This window comes from Spermophilus citellus, assembly GCF_964194105.1.
Source record: "Spermophilus citellus genome assembly, chromosome: 16".
NCBI lineage: Eukaryota > Metazoa > Chordata > Mammalia > Rodentia > Sciuridae > Spermophilus > Spermophilus citellus.
This window is the reverse complement of record NC_138196.1, coordinates 2,543,907-2,558,456: the sequence shown is the minus strand read 5'-3', so window position 1 is coordinate 2,558,456 and position 14,550 is coordinate 2,543,907. Positions and strand designations below refer to the sequence as shown.

General features: G+C 44.4%; 1 pseudogene across 1 annotated transcript; it reads right to left on the bottom strand.

Moving 5' to 3' along the window:
- Window positions 1-811: 811 nt before the first annotated feature.
- LOC308634858 (atypical chemokine receptor 3-like) lies at window positions 812-8,114 on the bottom strand (annotated as a pseudogene). The gene is made up of 3 exons: window positions 8,087-8,114; window positions 7,735-7,885; window positions 812-1,925 (listed from the first exon to the last, which is right to left on the bottom strand). The product of its transcript is annotated as an atypical chemokine receptor 3-like (transcript).
- Between the last annotated feature and the right edge of the window lie 6,436 nt (window positions 8,115-14,550).

Below are 14,550 nucleotides of genomic sequence, written 5' to 3'. Positions count from 1 at the left end.
TGCTCTGTGGCAGTTCTCTCTTTATTCTTGCTCAGCTTGACTGTGTGTGCCAGGTGTGTCCACATAGCAACATCATGAATGCTACCTCAATGCCGGGCACACTTTCACACTTTCAGGAATGAACTTTTAGGAAACAAAGTTCTTTATTAAAGAAATAACTTACAGACTAAGAAAACTCTATTCATTGTATGCATAGTTTTGTAGCCTGTAACAGTCTGCTTTTGTTTTAAATGTAACTCTGCAAAACTATTAACATCCCAAACAGCATTATGAAGCCATTTTTGTTCCATATTCTGTGCAAATACAACCCACCACAGAGATATAAAACTTTTGTAAAGAACACATTTCAGTGAAGAATGGTGTACATTTATATATATGCATATACATGCATATAAGTACATAACTTTAAATTAGTTAAAAATGACACCCTTAGTAAAACTAAAGTCAAACTAATCTTAAAACTACAGCAATCTGAGTATGTCAGGATTATACTGCCCATGCAATATTTAAAATACATTTAACTTTCCAATACTTTTTATGCAGTATGCCAATAGTGAGAAAATGAAGACTTAAATACAATTCAACATATAAAAATTTCAGGAAGAGCAGAAGGTTCTATTGTATACATGTCCAGTCAAGCGTTTCCTGAAGCTAACTTTGACAGACAGCACTGGACAGAGAGGAAGATGCACAATGTCACGCCTTCTCCTCTTCATGTCACTTGGGCATCAAGATCCAAAGCTCCCTTGCTCTCTTATGAAGACCATAAGCCATGTTCACAAGCTCCATGATGTGGCCTCTGCACAGCAGGTCATTTGGAGTTTTGCTCCAGCACCAAGTACTCTGTCTCTGACACTCTGGTGGAGTTGGTGAGCTGGGTGAGGCCCGTTTGGGCAGAATACTGGAAGGTGAAGGCCTTCATCAGCTTGTACCTGTACTTGTGGTTGATGAAGCTGTAGAGCACAGGATTGACACAGCAGTGCACCAGGGACAGGCACTGTGTGACATGTAGTGCTGTGAAGAGCATGTTCTCCAGCTGGCAGGTGAAAGGGAGGTTGTGCAGGATGGAGAAGATGTCCAGCAGCACTGCCACATGGTAGGGGAGCCAGCACACAAGGAAGACCACCACATAGGAAAAGATGATCTTATGGATACTCTGATTCTCCTGATCACCAGAGGCTGAGATGGCCCTGGAGAGCAGGAAGTAGAAGACAGTGATGATGGAGAAGGGGACAATGAAGCCCAAGACAACAGAGACAAGCTCCATGCCAATCAGCCACTCCTTGATGCTGTGCTCAGGGAAGAACGACCAGCAGTAGGTCTCATTGTTGAAAGCAGGCACCATGGTCTTCAGGTAGTAGGTGTCAGGCAGAGACATGCTCAAGGCCAGCAGCCACACCAGAACACACACGATGTGGCACACCATCTTCTTCCTGTGGCTGGAGGTGCTGGTGAAGTAGGTGACGGAGAGGTAGTGGTTGATGCTCATGCACGTGAGGAAGAAGATGGATGCTGCCAAAGAGGTTGACAGAGAAGACGAGGTGCATGACCTTGCAGGTAAGCTCACCCATGTGCCACTGGTTGTCCTGCACCAGGCTGATCACCCAGATGGGGATGGTGATGACCACCCACAGGTCCGTGATGGCAAGGTTCAAGTTGTAGCAATGGGTGTCATAGCCTGTGGTCTTGGCCTGGATGTTCACCCAGACCACCACAGAGTTGGCAATCATGCCAATCACAACGATGAAAATGTAAATGAAGGAAAGTGTGTAGAGCAGGATGCTTTTGTGGGGCATGGTTGGGCACTGCACTGTATCGATCAGGATGCAGTGGCTGCTGTTGAATGGCCAGCTGATATCAGAGAAGTTTCCTGGCTCTGTGTAGTCAAAGAGATGCAGATCCATGGTAGGGGGAGTGAGAAGGACCTACAGCAACCCAGAGAGATGGGAGAGAGAAATCACTCATCAGGGAACCTCGACTTCCAGTCAAAACATTTTTATGGGGTCCTAATAAGGCCCAGCAGTTTTGCCCAAGTTCTGAGGTGTCTCACAAAGAAAGGAGAAAAGAAATCAATCACACGAGAACTGTGTCACATAAACAAACATCCAGAGTCTCATTGACACAGTGTCCAAAGACAGACACAATGTTGGTTTTCTATCTTTCATTGGCTGTCTTCTTCAGACACCATCAGCCTGGCTGTGCCCAGAGTGTGAAATCAACATGGTACAGGGCCAAAGAAACACCAGACTTGACTTGTCCCCTCTATGTAGGTGGCAGTTCTGTCACTTGCCACAGGTGGTGACTAGCCAAGATTCAGGCTACCATGGGTTACTCAAAGTGACTCCATGTTACACATAGCAACTTCTGCAGGATCCAGGATAAGAGTCAATGTGTGCCAAGTGGCCTTGACAACTGTTTCAGAAACCAAAGCAGGAACATTCCAAGGTTGGAATTATGGCTCCTCCACCCAATAGTGTCCAACATAAGATGTATTGGTTATCCTGACTGTGTCTGCTGCACTAGGACAGCTTCACCCCCCTCAGCATTACCTTAGGGACAAAGGGCCTATCCCCAAATATGGAGGGGGATACATATTACTCAATGACCTGTCACCTGCAACTGTCCAGGAGAAGTATTCAGCTTCTCCTCTTTAGCAGAAATGCAAAACCTCATCTTGGCTCTTCTCCACTTGGGAAACTGGCTTTTACTGTTGCATAACATCCACCCCCAAAGAGGGCCCAGGAGCCCACAGAGGGCATGGAGCTGAATCAGGCCCTCCTTATGAAAGCATGGAACAGAGTCCCTAACTATGGAGGACACCTGCTGCCTACCTCCACAGCCTCAAAACTTAACAGGTGGCCCACTCCTGAATCCCAACCAGGGAGACTGTGGGAGGCCTGGCAGCTCCCTCTGTGGGAGGTAGGGGATAGAGGTGGTTGTAGGATCCCCTCCTGGTGCAGGCTTCATGTGCAGAAAGAAGGCCTGAGCATCCCAGGGTAGTGATATACCCTCTGCTCTACAACCAGGTCACTGGCCCAGCAGCCAGGAAGTCCCCACAGCCCAGTGACCCCCAGTGTTTGGAAGCTGACATTCAGGCACAGGAGGCCACTCACAGGGGGCAACACAGAATCAGGACAAACAAACCCTCATCAGCAGATGTCCTGTCCTAAGACAGCTTCAAGGATTCTAAAAGGATATCTGCCTAACAAGGCTGTGGAGGGTGATGCCAGAAGATGGGCTTCTGGCCTCCCAGACTGGCCTCGGTTTATCCAGCCAGCCCCAAGCTGCCCTGAAGATACTCCTGCCACCTCCCCTAGGACACAAAGTATCTGCATAGACCCTTACCCTGCACCTGTGAACCCAGATGGATGCTGCCCCTGCTCTTTCACATGGCTCCAGTGCAGAGGCCTCTGGCAACAGCCCTGCTTCTTCCTTCCCATTTCCTTAAAATGGAACACATTTGCAGTTTGACTTAGTTTAAGGCACTATTTCCCCCCCAAATCTCATCTGCTGCCATAGTCACCGGAAGTAGAGGATCCCCACAGGCATGGAAACCCAAGAATGCTCTGTTGGAGGTGGTTGTGGCAATTCTCTGCCCTACTGGCACAACCTGGGTACTTGGCAGGGACAGCACTAAATCCTAGAGCACAAAGAAATGAAGGACCCTGAGCCTTTGATAGCCTGCACTAGGATTTTAACCCATTTGCCACTCTCTCACATCTGGGATGCTTTTCTGGCCTGCCCTCCCTTTCCTTCCAGGGCATGCACACTGTGGCCCTGATGCAGTCCAATGAGAATGGTCCCAGACAAGGGCAAGGACACAGAATAAGAGAAACCTCCTCCTGGGGCTGAGCAGTGTTCTTCTAGGCCCCTCCAGTCTCCCCCAAATCAATTCTGACACATCCCTTGCACCTGGCAGCTGCCAACCTCCAGTATCCTCCAGGCTAGAGTGGACTTGGACAATGGGAAGGCTCAGGGACTCTGATCCAGCCCTGTTGCTTCTGCCTCTGCCCTCTGGGCCTGGAGTCTCACAGGATTTATGGGACAGGCGTGCCACCCTGCAGTCACACCCTTCTCTCCCCTAAGGGGTTGGGAGTGGCACCACCATGGAAGGTGTGGAGCAGAGACACAGCTGTTACTGCCCAAGGTTGAAGCAAGCAATGTGTGAGTTTGTGTGTGCACAGGGAGAGAGAGAGAGAGAGTGGAGGAAAGAGCATGAGAGAGAGCAAGCACACATGCTATGTCTGTCCTCATCAAATCTGAATGTAAAAGACTCTTTTTTAATTTTTTTAAGAGAGAGAGAGGGAGATTTAATATTTATTTTTTAGTTTACGGTGGACACAATATTTTTATTTTATTTGTATGTGGTGCTGAGGATCGAACCCAGCACCCTGTGCATGCCAGGCCAGCATGCTACTGCTTGAGCCACATCCCCAGCCCTGAAAGACTCTTTATTGATTCTATATTGTAGCAGAAATACCAGAATGTCAAAACTATTATTACAGATGAAAAATTGGGGATTAAAAATTTATTTGATTAGCTTTTCTATTCCTTTACTTTCACCCCTCTTCTAATTCTGAAGTGATTCTTTAGAATCTATATTAATCAGATTTTCTGAGAAAAATCACCTTAAAAGGAGAAAAGATTTGTTTCTGCCTGGTTTCAGCCCATGATGGCTTGGATCTGTTGTTTGGGGCTTGTGGCAAGACAGAATATCATGGCAAAGAGAATGTAGTAGAACCAAACTGCTCACTTCATGGCTGCCAGGAAAGAGACAGAAAGGGAAGGGTTGGAGTTGGGTAAAAGTATAACCTTCAAGGGCACAAACCCAATGACTTCACTTCCTTCAACTAGGCCCTACATCCTACATGGTCCACCTCCTGGAAGTAGTGCCATCAGCTGGGACCAAGCCTTCAGTATATGACACTTTTGAAGGACAATGGAGATCAAACCATAATAAAATCCCGTAAGGATTATAGCCTAAAAGTCATTTGAAAACTCAATTCCACAATATTTTTATAGCATCCTACAATATGTTCATATTCTGCTTTAAATTATTATAGAGCAAGAAGGGGCTGGGCATATAGCTCTGTAATAGATTACGTGCCTAGCATGCTCAAGGTCCTGGGTTCCATCCCTAGTGCTACAAAAAGAAACAAGGAAAGTTCAGTGCTTCATGAGGTATTTGTCTAAATCTGAACAACTCCAGCCATTAATGATCCTAATACTACCTAATGAAGTAAAGAGAACAAGTGTCTTCCATGTGGAAACCCTTCAAATGCTTGAAGTCAACTATGTTATCTCATTTCAGCCTTCTTGAAGTTAATATTTTAACTCATTCAAAAATCATTTTGGGACACACCTACCATACACACTATGTAATATTATTGTCTGATCTGATTTTTTTTAAAGAGAATTTTTAATATTTATTTTTTTAGTTTTCAGCAGACACAACATCTTTGTTGGTATGTGGTGCTGAGGATCGAACCCGGGCCGCACGCATGCCAGGCGAGCGCGCTACCGCTTGAGCCACATCCCCAACCCAAATATTTATTTATTTATTTTTTAGTTTTCAGTGGACACAACATCTTCGTTTGTATGTGGTGCTGAGGATCGAACCCGGGTCGCACGCATGATCTGATTTTTATAATCCAATCCTGGCAGGATTTATAATCATTGTAATATCTGTTTTGGAAAAAAAATGGATGTTTTACTTCTTTTTAAATACTCTTTAAAAACTTAAAAATTACTGGAATTATCTGTTTCTTAAATACTTGGTAGGTTTCTCCATGAAACTGTCTTTTTTAAATGCTATTAGACATTTTTCTACTCTTATCTTATGGAAAGTTGTACATTTAGATTATACACACATACACACACATAATATAAGTCATAGAACCAACTGTATTCATGAAGAGGGTTCATTCATAATCCTGCCAGTTTGTCTTTAATTTTCCTCTTCTGGCAATACCAGGAATCTCCTAATGGCCAAAAGTTATGTTAATTCTTTATGCATAATTCTCAATACCTTTCAGTTTCATCTTTTAACACTGCCTATCTTAATCTCTGTACTGCAACAATCAACTGCCTATAATTTCTGTCACTCTTTGTCTCATTTTATGCTTTTGTGCCTTTTATTCACATTGTTTTATTTGCCAGAATTGCCTTGTATCTATATATCATCACATTGTGCTATGTTGTCCTTTTTCAATATTAGGACCATCTTTTCCAGAACACCTTATTTGATTTGGATTAGTTATCCCTCCTCTTCTCTTAGAATAATGATTTATAGCAAGTGAATTCTAATGCAGGATCCTCAAAATCATGCCTTCTGCTGACGAAAAAAAATCATTCTCTCCAATTTCCTACTATCATGAAAGCTACAAACTGTTTTGGTTGATTTGAACTTTTATCCCTTTCAATGCCTAGGGGACTGGATGAGTTATTCCTCATGTCTAGCCCAATGTATTATTTATATTGTTGTTTTTTGTTTGTTTGAACCACATCCCCATTTATTTTATGTTGAGACAGGGTCACATTAAGTTGCTGGGGTTGGCCTGGAACTTGTTTCAGCCTCCAGAGAGTCTGGGATTACAGGCGTTCAGTACTTCACCCACTTTTTATTATTTATTTGATGCTGAAACTTAGTTCCCAAATCTGGCTAAGTTAAGGAGATAACCTTGATGAATTTTCCCTTCTTGATGCTCATTCAGAGGCATTGAATGTCACCTATTCCCAGGGAACAGAATCCCATTTTCCTCATGCTTCCCAAGTTGTTGACTGTCCCCTAGCATGATGGAAAGTCATATAACTAGTTACTTCATTTTGATTATTTTTGTTATGTTTATCTTCATCACCAAAAATTTATAATCCACCAGTGTTTTCTATATGAACACAGCAGCAGTAAATCTATTTTATTAACATATTAGAACAGAATGGCAACCTTTCTTGCTGCAAACATAGCTGACAATCTATCACAACCATCTGAATGCCTCTATTTGAGTTCATGGCATGGATCACAAAATAGGAACTAGTAAGGAAATATTTTTCAGTTTGAGATTTCCGTGGAGAAGAGATTCACCGAGCATCCTTCCCCCTTACATACCACACAGCTGGCCAAGTTCTGATTCATCTTGCACAGCCTGGCTTCAAAAGAACCATAAATATCTGTGTGTACTTACACACGAGATTAATTGGCCTCCACATTGTATGCCAGTGATATTATGCAACATCCAACAATAACAATCCACATAGGAATTCCAACATTCTATTCAAGCAAAATATTTGGCATTAAATTTAGAGCATGTTTACAATTTCTACATAATGATATGACTCATATGTGTTTTACTCTGAGAATATAATATCCATGGCTTACAGTTTTCATTTCTCTTCACCTTTAATAGAAGAGTTTATCAATTTCACATTGAAAAGCAGTGCTTTTTATTTATTTTGTGAAATTTTCTGTACTTACCAAAGTGCTGCTTTGACAATTACCAAAAGCCTACAGTGGTTCGGGACAAAGTCAGTGACCCAGAAATTCATGCTCATAAAGTTCAAGATGCCGGTTCTCTGCCCACAAGCGTGAACTCAGAATCCGCCCAGCCTGCACCCACCCTAGGCCACTCTGGTAAGGACCCTGGTCTGTGCACACCTAAGCCCACCAAGGAGGCACTCCAGGCTTGTGCCCACCCCCCCCCAGTACCTGTGTCCATGCCCATGCCCATTCCCACATACCTTGTCCTGGAACAGGTACAGCTGGAACACCAGGAGCTGGGGTCCTGAGTGCCCACGTGGGCAGGGACCCAGCAGCTGCCACTTGGTGGGAAAGATCTCAGCCAGGCAGTGACACGGGTTGAGGTTCAGCGGCCTGGGCCTCAGAAATGGCCTAGAGAAGTCGGGGAAAATGCTTAGCTCAGCCCATGCCACCTGCACTGGTAGCTGCTCTCACCTTAGGCTGAAAAGAAAGATCGCCTGCCCACACACCTGCCTTCTGGTGAAGCCTCCTCGCCTGCCTGAGGAGGATTAGCAGAGAGAAGTGGCTTAGCGCTGGACCCGCCCCCTGGTGCAAGGCTATTTTCAAACTCACCAGGCCCGCCTGCCTGCAATTTCGCGGTCTCCCGCGCTGGCTGCAACCCCTGTGGACCTGCGACGACGATACTGCAGCCCGCTTGGTCTGGGTACTCGCTCTGTGGATAGGCTCCAGCGTGTTGAATCTCTGGTACAAAAACAAAACAAAAGGCTACCATATGAAAGAGAACGGATGAGTCCCCCTTGTGACTTATTGTTACATTATTATTTTTATTTTGTGATATGGCCTCACTATGCTGTTCATGTTGGCTCTGAACCTAGCTCAGCCTTCTCAGTCACTGGGATTACAGAGGTACGGCGCCACGAAAAGGATGTAGGTTCAGTTCAGGATATGTTTGTTAATGTTAGACTCTGTAAAGTCAATTATTTGTGCTAAATATTTGAGAGTGACCACTCCAAGAACAGAAATATTTGCATACATTTAAACATAGCCAAATGACATTCCATTGTGTAGAATATCAGGAATGAGAATATGTGCTAGAATATACAAAACATGGATGAGAAGGAGCAGCTCCAAACAGAGAAAGAAAAATGGGCTGGAAGAACATCAGGCTGTGGGAAAAACTATAATTCTTTAAAATGTTCATAATTGTTTAACTTGGTGTCATGTCATGTATGCCTACATGTATGAAATATCTGGCACTTAGAAGTTTTTTTAAAAAATAATTAATTTGAATAGTTTAAAATGTATGTGGTTATCAGAATGTGAACAAAGGAGCCACAACCCAAGAAAGGACTAAAATTTACTAGGACAATTCCTGCAGCACTGACCCACAGGAAGCCTGGGGATTAAGGGCAAAGAGGACCTCATTTTACCTGGGGTGGTAAGGACAGAGAATATACCCTGGAGGAATATGGCCTGCACCAAGACTGGAAGATGTTTGATAGAAGGGCAAGGAGCAAGCACCACACCACACCCACCTAGATGCAAGGGTGGGCATTTCACAATGGCATATGTCTGGGTGTGGCTGGAAAGTGCTGCAGACTAGATTAGGAACCTGGCTGACAAGCCCTGGGATACAGGAAGAGCCCCAGTGCTGTGCTTAGTAATCTTGAATAGGGCACATTTCTGGAGTGTTCACCCTGTGCCAGGAGACAGGCAGTGGCCTGCACATGCATTCTCTCTCTTATTTTTCCAGCAGTCCTTTGAAATGGCTACTGTCACTCCAATCTCACAAGCAAGAACATTAAAGCTGTGAGAAAATAAGTGTTATAAGTCTCACAGCACCCAATAAACAATAACAGGCACAGTTCTTATGTAGGAGTCTCAGAGAACCCTACTTTCACAGACTGTAACCTGCAGGTGATGTGCAGAAATGAAATAGGAGAGCCACAGGCAGACTTGTCACACACAAAGCCCTGTGCAAGCCTTATTGCTGAGTATTTCTGCAAGAAAAGGAAGGAGATACACTTCAAAATCAAGAGTAGCACAGAGGTTGCTGGACACCAGACCAAAAAGGGTGGATGTATTTACTTTTTTCAAAGGCAATACTTGTTCTATTTCATGTAAAGCTTAGAGATAAGACTGGCAGAATTATAGGAAATATATGTAAATAAACTTGTCCTGATTAAAATTTCAACAAAAGAAACCTAGACTACTGACATAGCATTAAATGAGGTCCATTAAATGAGGACTGTTTTTTTAAGAGAGAGTGAGAGAGGGGAGAGAGAGAGAGAGAGAGAGAGAGAGAGAATTTTTAATATTTATTTTTTTTTTAGTTCTCGGCGGACACAACATCTTTGTTGGTATGTGGTGCTGAGGATTGAACCCGGGCCGCACGCATGCCAGGCGAGCGCGCTACCACTTGAGCCACATCCCCAGCCCATGAGGACTGTTTTACTTAACTATATAGCCCTCCTAGCAATTAAACAAGTTAGTCTCAAAGTTCCTAGTTTGTTGTTCTCAAGTGATAGTCAAATCAAGTGACAATTTTTTTTTTAATATGAAGAGATGAGATATAAAGTATGCAAGAAAAATGAGAAGAATCAGTATGAACAAGAGAATGTACTGCATTAAAAGACAGCTTTTCCAGGTGAACATTAGCACATTTTTCACTTCATGGCAACATGTCTATTGCACTTAAGTTCCACTGAGAAGAATCACAGATACATAAGACATCCGAGGTTTGCAACAGGATCTCTGAGCTGACAAATGTCACATGTTACTCAATATTAGAATTTTCAATTAGCAAAACATATGAATTGAAAAAGGGAAGAAAATCAAAGGATAAGTCCAGGCTCCAAATTTTACTACTAATTCAATTAAAAGTATTATAAGAAGTAAAGCATTTTAAGAAAGTTTCCAATTTCTTATAATTAAACTTAAACTGATTGCTTTTCACTCCAAAGGTAAATAAATTTCACCTTCTAAGACTAAAAGTGATTTTGACTGCCTTCTAGGCCTTACACTCCTTGACCTCCATGCAGTACTTAATAGTGTGAACCAACATTTTGTTTTTGCAGTACTGGGGATTTAATCCAGGATTTTGCACATGCTAGGTAGGCACTCTATCACTCACACACATAACTAGTTACAACAGGTGCTTTTAAAATCTCCTTTTCCCCTAAATGCAGAAACGACATAATTATTTATCTTGCCTTCTAGTTCAGACTATATTTTTCCCTGTACTGATGCCGTACCTCTTCCTCTGTATCCTAAATGTTAAACTTCATTCTTATCTTCCATAAAGATTCACTCTTATGCTGATTGTCATTTGAAAGTCCTCCTTACATGTTTGGAAAGGGCATTGTCAATTTAATACTCAAAACACCCCTCTGCATGTCAGGTGTTTTGCCCTGTGTCTCCCCTCTCTAGTAGACAGTCTTCCCTCTATAGGACACAGCCTCTGCTGAAGAGATTATTTTCACAAAGGGAGATTTTTTTCCATGTAAAAACAATGGATCAGACAAGTGCTTTCAAAAGGGTCTGAGTAACATCACCTTAAATGTAAGATAAAAATATAGATAAAAAACTCTTCAAACATTTATGTACTTACTCCAAAACCAAAAACTACTAGCCCCAGGCTAGGCACACACCTGTAATTCCAGTAGCCTAGGAAGCCGAGTCAGGCAGATTGCAAGCTCAAAATGAGCCTCAGCAACTTAGTGAGACCCTGTCTCTAAAGAAAAAAATGTAAAAAGGGCTGGTGAGGTGGCTCAGTGTATAATCAACTCTGGGTTCAATCCCTAGCACAAAAAAAAAAAAACAGTCACAAAAGCATTTCCCTAGGTCAGATGCAGCTCTAGATAATGTAATGATGACTAATGAGTTGTGGAGTATTGCATTTGAGTTATGGTAGGTTGAATCAGACCCAAGGTTAAATATGGGAATACTGGTGAATGCATTTGTTTAGTAATGATAGCACCAAAGAACTGATGAAATTACAAGGTAGAAAAGGTCACAGGTGGAAACCTGGAGAACATCTACACATATGTGGCAGAAAAGAAAAGGAAAAATCAAACTTGACTAGTTAATGTCATCTTACACATTAATTCGCTCAAAAAGCTCTGCTCTAACTGGTTGAGCATGCAATGTCCTGAAGTCTCTAAGAAAGACAATCTGTGGTCTGAAGGAGTTTATTTATGTTTAACACTAGACAGAAGCTTCCAAGTACTACATCAAAGATTTAGAAAAAAATGCTATAAGACATTAGAGGTTATTCCAGCTGGGTGAAATAGTGAAAACCTGCGAAGGAGAAAGCATCTTCTTGATCCTTCAAAGGGAGAAAAGTTGTAAGCAAAGGAAAGATGATAACAGAATAAGAGTAAACAATAACCAGTATCAGTGCGGTGGGGTTTTTACATTATTTAAGCCAATCCTTGCAACTACTCTCATTAAAAAAAGGAAGGAAAGGGATAATTTAGAAGGCCATGTGCAGGCGTGCAGACCAGCAAGTGGTTGTGGAAGGCAGGAAGGCACTCTTCCTTAACCGGCTGTGGACCTGTTTTCCCTTATGTGAAAATCTAAACACATTGAGTACTAACATCAATGTTAAGATTTTCAGTTGAAGATAAAAGATCATTTGGAATGGGCACATACCTCTTGTATTTAGAGTTTCCCATTATGGAATTTAATTGTTAATTACAGTGCTAAACACTGTAAAATATTCAAGTGTCAGTTATCACGGTCAGTAAATGTTCTGGGTGAGCATTAAGTCTGCACTCTACAGCAATTCTTACAAGAAGAAGAAAGATAAATTGTATTGGGAGTGGTAAAAGAAAAACCAAGGATAAATTATTTTGTCTCAGGGATTTCATATTGAAAAGACTGCAGACCTTTGCTACAACAATCGTACTTCCAGAAAGGTGGACAAACACGAAACTATGCCTATGTACAACTGTTCAAAGACAAGTGGAACAGCACAATACTGTGAACAACTTATCACCCAGGGATATCCACAGAATGAGGCACTGCAGAAAGAGCAAAAGAACTCTACCTGCTAATGCCTGGGGACCAGAATCTCACTCAATTAAAGCTCACCATGTGGCCCCTCCCTGCTCCACAGAGTATCCTAGCCTGCACCCACCCTAGGCCATCCTGGCAGCACCTGGACCTGCGACCACCCTAGGCCAGGCCGGCAGCACCCCAACCTGTGCCCACCCTAGGCCACCCTGGCAGCATCCCTACTGTGCCCATCCAAGCCCAATAAGGAGGCGCCCCATGCCTGTGCCCAGCTGAGACCGCCCTATCTGGGCCCAGAGCAGGCCCGCACCCCCCCCCAGCGGCACCATCTCCATGGCCACCTACCTTGCCCTGGAACAGGTGGTGCTGGAGCACCAGCCTTGCCCAACATCTGCAACCACCAACTAGGGCCTTGGCTGCAACACAGGGCCCCGTGAGTCAGCACCAGGGTAGCAGCCAGCCCACCAGCTCAGGGGTCGCCACTCTGCCACTGAGCATGAAGAGAAGAGCTCATCCCTAGTGGTCCTTTCATCCTGTCCACTGCAGGTGAACATGATCCTTGCCACCAATCCTCTGGAACATGCCAGCCACATGCCTGCCCAGCCACAGTTTGTTCACCCTAAGCACTGCTTTTTTGTTTACCTGTCAGGCCACAACCTGCTCAGTCCTCAACCATTTGCAGGAATGTCATGGGAGGCATCTATGTGGAAACACTACAGGTCTTAGGCAGATGTCCCTGTCCCACCTGGCTAGGAGCACTGCAGCACAGTTCCCACTCCTGATCACACACAAGGAAATGATTGCCTGCCCACAGCCACAGTGACCCAGCAAGTTTGAGACCATGCAAAGCTGTTCCTGGTGCTTTCTACTCTCTGTAGGTCACGTGGAGTATGCCAACCTAGAATAGCCAAGGACAGGTGGGAAGCGTCTATCTGGGTGACCTCTCTGCAGTCCTTTTTGTCCTTTTGCTCCCTTGACAGTCTTCCTGATTACTGCCACCACGGTGATTGTTGTTTGCATCTACTTCATGATGTTTATGATCATCCTGGGGGTGTTTCAGATCTGGGCTGCACATCAGTGAATCATGTGGGACCAGGACACAGGGAAGGAGAATGAGGTGGATGGCAATGACTCTGCCTTGACCATCACCATGAGCTCCAGGGAGGTAGGAGCAGACATGGCCCCAGGCTGCAGAACACTTCAGGCCAGGCTCCTCCATGTTCATGTGCCTGTGCCTTATAACCACAAAACTCAGAGAGCCAGGATCCTCAAATCCAGGGGGGTAAACTGAGGCTCAGTGAGGCCTTACTGAAGTTCATACAACCTAGTAAGTGTAAGTGCAGAGATGAGCTGGCTTCAGGGTGGTGCTCCTCCCACTCTATGCAGAGTCAGTGCTCCAAGGAGGGAACTGAGCATCCCCATCCAGGAGCTCTCTGCATGCCTGGACTCCATGGAGAGGCCACTTCCAGCGAGGCCTAGGCCCCTTTCCCTGGACAGTCTCCCTCACTGGGGGACATCTCCCTTCTGCTGCTGCTCCTGGAAAGTGGACACTGGTTGACTTGGCCATGAGCTGGACTCGTACCTCCTTCTCTTTGCAGAACTACCAGGACCAGCACATTGGTGAGGAGGAGGAGGAGGAAGAGCAGCATGAGTTTTGAGAGGAGAAGGAGGAAGACATCACTATTGACAAGTGGGAAAGCTTCAAGGAGAAGGAGGTTGGCCCTGGGGACAGTCAGAACTCCAACCAGCATCAGCAGCTGAAGTGGGAAGACTCCACACTCAGCTACTGAGTGCAATCTGGACTCTTGTATCCCCACCTCAGAATGTCTGCTACCCATCTCCCAGCCAGTAGGTCCTCCATGTAGAAAATATCTTCAGCCAGCAGGTCTGTGGACTCCCATTGCTAATTATCCTCCCATGCCCAATGTGTGGGACTGTAGGCTCCCACCATTTGCCCACCCCTGCTGGATAGATTTTCCCCAAAGCCAGGAGCTGGCTCTTCCTACCTGCCACCTCCTGCCAGCACAGGGGCTGCAGCACCACAGACTCCTGCTATCCAG